The 6,854-nt window shown below is 48.0% G+C and overlaps 1 pseudogene across 1 annotated transcript; it reads left to right on the forward strand.

Annotated features, from left to right (window-relative positions):
• Nucleotides 1-729: 729 nt before the first annotated feature.
• LOC128571870 (glyceraldehyde-3-phosphate dehydrogenase-like) lies at nucleotides 730-2,003 on the forward strand (annotated as a pseudogene). Its single transcript, XR_008375988.1, has one exon. The product of XR_008375988.1 is annotated as a glyceraldehyde-3-phosphate dehydrogenase-like (transcript).
• Nucleotides 2,004-6,854: the final 4,851 nt, after the last annotated feature.

Genomic DNA, 6,854 nt, shown 5'->3' on the forward strand with positions numbered 1-6,854 from the left:
GTAGCAACTGTAAGGATTCAAAGAGATGATGTCTACTAAGTGCCCAGTACAGAGGCAGCATGTGGAAATGGTGGCTGTTCGTGTTGCCCCACTTGGGTGACCCTGAGTCCATGTGCTGTGCCCTCAAGGGAAGCAAGGACAAGTGCCTCCCTCACCTAAAGGCCTTGCTTTGGTAGGTAAAGGAAATCAAGAGCTGGTGGAGGGAGTGACCGGGGGCGAGGTCTTCCTGGTCTCCAGGGAGTGAGCTGCCCAGATGGCCACTTGGCACACTGGCCAAGCCCACTGCCTTCTTTTCTTCAGCCACTCCAATCTCAGTCTCACCTGGGGCTGAACTTGCCCTGAATCTGAACATCCAGAAAAGCAAACAAACAAGGCAAAGGCACATGAGCGAGCAGACAGATCACCAGCCCAGGAAGTGAGAGACCTGCTTCCAGCCTGGCCCTGGGGCTGACCAGCGTGTGACCTTGGAGGCTCTGCATTTCCCTCCTTGATTTCAGTATCTTCATCTTTCAAATGAAAGAGGTGGGCGAATTAACACTTTCCGACTTTAACATTCACATAAAGCGGTGGACTATTATTTGAAGATCACACAGAACTGAAGTGAGAGCCCCACAATGTTTCCTGAACTAGAGGTAGCAGCTGGTGAGTGAGGCCAAGTTTCTATAGATAGGAGGGGCCTGTCTTTACATTTCTTGTGCGATATTCTTTCCTTTTAAAATTGCACCTCCTCCGCTCTCTGGTCCTCCCGTTCGTCAGACAGCCACTTCTTCTAGTGCAGCGCCAGCCGCATCCCCGAGGCACCATGGTGAAAGTGAAGGTCGGAATAAACGGTTTTGGTCGTATTGGGCGCCTGGTCACCAGGGCTGCTTTTAACTCTGGCAAAGTGGATATTGTCGCCATCAATGACCCCTTCATTGACCTCAACTGCATGGTCTACATGTTCCAGTATGATTCCACCCATGGCAAATTCCATGGCACAGTCAAGGCTGAGAACGGGAAGGTTGTCATCAATGGAAATCCCATAACCATCTTCCAGGAGCGAGATCCCACCAAAATCAAATGGGGTGAGGCAGGCGCAGAGTATGTTGTGGAGTCCACTGGTGTCTTCACCACCATGGAGAAGGCTGGGGCTCACCTACAGGGGGTGCCAAAAGGGTCGTCATCTCTGCCCCTTCTCCTGATGCCCCCATGTTTGTGATGGGTGTGAACCATGAGAAGTACGAAAACAGCCTCTGCATCGTCAGCAATGCCTCCTGCACCACCAACTGCTTAGCCCCCTTGGCTAAGGTCATCCATGACAACTTCGGCATTGTGGAGGGACTCATGACCACAGTCCATGCCATCACTGCCACCCAGAAGACTGTGGATGGCCCCTCTGGGAAGTTGTGGCGTGATGGCCACGGGGCTCTCCAGAACATCATCCCTGCCTCAACTGGTGCAGCCAAGGCTGTGGGCAAGGTCATCCCTGAGCTGAATGGGAAGCTTACTGGCATGGCCTTCCTGGTACCCACTGCCAACGTGTCGGTCGTGGATCTCACCTGCCATCTAGAGAAGGCTGCCAAATACGATGATATCAAGAAGGTGGTGAAGCAGGCATCAGAGGGCCCCCTCAAGGGCATCCTGGGTTACATCGAGCGCCAGGTCGTCTCCTCTGACTTCAATGGTGACACCCGTTCTTCCACCTTTGATGCTGCGCCTGGCATTGCCCTCAACGACCACTTTGTCAAACTCATTGCCTGGTATGATAATGAATTTGGCTACAGCAACAGGGTGGTGGATCTTATGGCCCACATGGCCTCCAAGGAGTAAGAACCCCCAGACCACCAGCCCCAGCCAGAGCATGAGAGGAAGAGAAAGGCCCTTAGCTGCTGGGGTGCCCCTGCCTACTCAGTCCCCCACCTCACTGAGAATCTCCCCTCGACAGTTTCCACACCAGACCCCCTCAAGAACAAGAGGGGCCTAAGGAGCCCCACCTTGTCATGTAACATCAATAAAGTTCCCTGAATTAAAAAAAAAAAAAATTGCACCTCCTCCCTGGATCCTTTACACATAGCTAGGAAGAGAAAGGAAGACTCCCCTCTCCTTGTCCCCATCTCGCTGATGCTTTACTCCTGCCTATGTGCAGTGTGCCTAGTTACGCTTTCAGTTTTCAATTCACATGCCCGCTCAGCCTCTGCATATCCATTTGAACCATGCCTGTGTGCTGTGTTGGAACAGAAACCCTTTGAGGACAGAGCCTGCTGGTTGAAGTCAATCTTAGGGTTTAGTAACAAGTTGAGAGGTCGCCAAGTGCCCAAGGAACAGCCTTTTTCCAAGCCAGCATCGGAAGACACACAAAAGTAAATCTTGTGCCCGGTGGCCTCTCCCCCTCCGGACATACGCTTCCTGTGTTAGCCGATTTCCTTTGCTGCATTCCAGCCTCTGTGTTGTGGGAACTTGGCTCTTTGGACCTGTGGATCCCTAGCACCTGTTGCAGTGTCAGGCACAGAATGGGTGCTTAACAAGTGTTTCTTAGAGCACAAGTCAGTGGACAGTTTTTGTAACTCAACAAAATCAGGGAGGAGATAAGATAGGAAGACTGTTTGATGTTTGTGGAGTGCTTAGGCAAACGAATTTTTCTGAGTGAGTTTTTATGTGTTAATCCTTTTTTTTCCATTAAATCATAGCTGTGTACAATAATGCAATCATGAGGGTGTAAATCCTTTTTAACTCTTATAATAATTCTATGAGGCAGACACAATTGTTACTGCTGTTTTACTGATGAATTAGAGTCATAGAATAGTTTAGACACCTGCCCAAGGTTACATAACTAGTCAAGGTAAAACTGAGGTTCATGCAAAGGCCAGTCTGTCCTGTGAGTTAATGTACTTAGTCACTGTGCTATGTGACTGTAAGGATGGTCTTCACTTGCAAAAGGCATCAGAGAACTGGGAGATGTTGTAAGTGAACAGGGACTTCAGTATAATTCTGAGGTCACAGAAATGCTGGAACAGTCCTGTGTCTTTCATCACTGGGGTATCACTTGCTTCTGTTGCCCAGAGGCCCCATTTATTCACAGCTCCTCATCTGCTCTGATGTCTTTGGGGCGCTTAGCTGGTATTTCCAGCAATGCAGTAGAGACATTCATGGTTTTATCTCCCTCACCCTGGCTTGTTCTCTGGCTAACTCTCAGTGCCTGGTATTTCCAAACTTCCTTCCAGGAGAGGAGGTATTTTTGGTGAGCTCTGCCACAGCCCATTGCACATGCTGCCACCAAGCTGAACACCGCTCTTTCCCACCCTGGGTGCTAATCCTGGGCTAGGCTTTGAATGAGGGATGCCCAAGGAATGGCTGTGGCACTTGACAGTTTTCTGATCTACCTGGAAACAGAATGAATAAATTTTAATAGAGCATAAAATCAGGTGTGATATGGCTTCTAGTAAGTGTGAGAAGGAATTCAGAGAAGAGGGATGAAGGTATGATCAGGCCAGTGGGAATTAGGAGATGTGTGATCCAGTTTCAAAGACTCTAACCACTTGCTGTGTGACCTTGGGTCACTTACTTTCCCTCTCTGGGCTTCATTCTAATGTTGGCTTCAACTATAGGATGTAATAATTGTAAAGCTTCCTTTTAAGAGAGATTTAAGATTTGCCCCCACAAGAGAAAGGCTTTGAGTGGGGGAACAAAAGATCTGATACTTTCTGGAAGTCTCCATTCAGCAACCCCAGGGCTGCCCTTTGGTCAAATCTCCTCATCATGATTGGACCTTGCCTTGGGTTCCACTTCCCCAGCTTGGTCTCAGTGCTTTCCTCCTCCCTCCTTCCCTTTTTAAAGTCTAGATTGTGTCAGTTTTGTAACTGGTTCTCTGCTTCCCTCAGACACCTCCGAGTTGAGCTCAGCCAATTTCCCTCCCTCTTGATGCATCTCTTTTAATCCCTCTGCTGTTGGACCTTCCTACCCCTCCATCACTGCTTTCACTTTCCCAGAACCTTTTCCCCAGCTCATCCATCTTCCCAGAGTGCGGCTGGTCCTGGCGTCTCCCTCCCAGTACATTTGGGGACAGGTGCTGCTGGGACGTACACGTGGAGAGAATGAGATGCTCCCCCTCCCTGGATGCAGGGAGGATAATGATCCTGAGCGCTTGCCTCCCAGGGCATGGTGAGAATCAGTGAGCTAATGCCCATAAAGTATTATAATTACTCCATGGAGTCATCTGATGGAGTGATGAGGAACTGGGCATCTGGCTCTAATTTACTTAGAGCTGGAGAATTCAGGCAGAAGCAGCAGCCTCAATTTTTTTCTTTTTGTACCAACTACTCGCCCCGATGCAGAGCAGAATTTCTAAGCAGGGACTGACACCGCCTAGTGAGGTATAAATACACCAAATTCTTGATTCATGAGACCTGTGTCTGGAAGGTTCATTTCAAATATCCTGTTGTCCCTCTACCCTATTCCCTCCCTCTTTGGCAGACTAAGAAACAGGTTCTGAGCCTTTAAGTGACATAATCTCAACCATCCGGCTGGTTGGTAGTAGGGGCAGAAAGTTCATCTGATTCCATCCCCGTGCTGTGTGTCTCCTTCCCTCTCTCCCTCCCTCCTGCCCTTCTCTCCTTCCATACTTGTTTGTTGGGGGGCCTCCTGTGGTGCAACCCCATGCTGGATATGATACAAGGTCAGGGGAAGAAGAAGAAACAGCCAACCTAGAACTCAAAGTTCTATTAAGAGCATCGTGGAGCCTCTGCTTCTGATGTACATGCCCCGCCTGATCTGGCTGTGTGCTGCTCTGCCTTTCACATCTTTGCCATTCTGTTCCTCCTTCCACAGGTTTCTCCTCGGCTCGTCCCTTAAGACACAACCTTCTTTCAGAAGCCTTGTCAACACCCATCCCCGCATCTCTCATATAATCTGGATCCACTGACATCAGACTGTCTTGGTCATCTGCTCACTCTGTCCACCCTGCAGGCTCTTTAGGCATGAACTGCTGTTTAGATTGGTGTTGCAGGAAGACTATTGTTTTTACATGGTGGATTTGATGGAGAAGCCCATGCCATTTGCTTCACTTAGTACCATGAAGCTGGCAGCAAACTCCTCTGTTCTGCCTTTGTTCCTGCCTCTCTAGAGCCTGTTCCTAACTTTGCCACTATCTTTCAAGCCATCTCTTCCCCCCACAGGAGTTCCAGCCTCTGGCTATGCTGTTTCTGTCCTACGTGTAATTCCTTATGTTAACAGGTGACCATCCTTTGTAACAGAATTAAATCTGGATCAGAGCTCTGACTCAGCTCAGTGTCTTCTTCTCCTGCAGTCCAGCCCCTCCAACAATGAACTTGAGTTAAAACATACACTGACTATCTCAGTCCCTGAAACTCTCTTTCCCCTCTCACATACTCTAAGCTCTCTAGCTTCGCTCCTTTGAAAACAGGTAAGCTTTATTTCTGTCTGTAGAACATAATCGCTTAGAAGAAGAACTGTGATTGTTATAGCATCTCAATAAAGCTCAATTAATGTGTTGATTAATGGGTTTGCTGACATTACTGGGCCACATATCTAGTTTTTGGACTTTGATGTTGGGTCTGTTACTTTCTGTTAGGCCACTGAGGTCATGGGTTTTGACTGGCCCAGACTCAGAGATGGAAAGGTTGTAGATTCTGGTGCTCGGAGGAAGTGAACCAAGAAAATTACTAGAAAAAGAGTATTTGGCAACATTCCTGACTTTGTAGCCAAATTTGAGTTATGCCTTTTAGCAAACACTTTAATTCTGGTCCTGTGCTAACTCTGTTAGGAGGAATGGTCATTTGTTAATGTGAGTAAGGCTGTGTTTCCCAGGACTCTCATTCTGCGAAAATATTGAACACACTTGTAAATCTAAGCACTTTCTCTCTCGCTAGCAAGCAGTAATGACTGTAGGAGAAAACAGCTACTGTCAGTTCAAATGCATAAATGTTTCTCATTGATCACAGAAATATAAACACACCCCTAAGGAATGAGTTCATAAGGCATCTTCCACAATTCATGGAATTTTCCCCAATTCTCTCTATTATCTGTCAGACCTTGCTTCCCTACCCACTTCTGCATTTCCTCCAGTCTGACATGGGGGGCACCTCCATTAGATTCTTACTGGCTTCAACCGTCAGTTCTGGGAAGAACCTGCAGAATTAGCCAGAAACATATATGTCTACACAAATCCTCCAACAGTGGAAATGAGGTGGGTCCTCAAACGCCTCAGCCTGTGGTCAAGAAAGGCTGAAGTGGAAAGGGCCTTTCTGAAAGACAGTCTGCTCTCTCAAGGTCGGGCTTACCATTGGATACGCTCCTGCCAGAATGAAAAGTCCTCCCGCCACCCTGACAGATCTGCCAGTGGGCAGTCTTCTGCTGGGAAGGAAGCGGCTGCCGCTAGCAACCTGACCACTGCCTGCCCTTCTCTGGATCCTTCCAGTGACCCTTCAATCAGGCAGGGAAAGCTGTACTCTCTCCCTTGGCCATGTCCATCCCAGCCCAGGGAGAGGCAGTGGTCTGTTCCGGGGGCCCTAAGCCACATCCAGCTTCCTGTCTCTTTTTCTTTTGTTAAAGCCAAATGAAACAATGTAATTAGCTTGTTACAATTAAAGTGACTCGACTGGATAAATTGTAATCACCCAGAATCAAGTCAGGCATCCCTGCAGGTCCCGGACATCGCAGCTGAGCTGCCTCATTTGCATAATTAAAATATACAAATGATAATGGATTTTGTACTCAATTTCCAGCGGCTGTGAATTTGAGAAACTCTGAAATTAGAATAACAGAGATGAAGCCTGCCTAGAGGTAATGGGGATGACAAGTTTTGACAGTAGGGGTGTTTATAACGCTAGTTTCTCGCTACAAAATAAATAAGTACAAAA

The sequence above is a fragment of the Nycticebus coucang genome, chromosome 19 (genome assembly GCF_027406575.1).
Source record: "Nycticebus coucang isolate mNycCou1 chromosome 19, mNycCou1.pri, whole genome shotgun sequence".
NCBI classification, from domain to species: domain Eukaryota; kingdom Metazoa; phylum Chordata; class Mammalia; order Primates; family Lorisidae; genus Nycticebus; species Nycticebus coucang.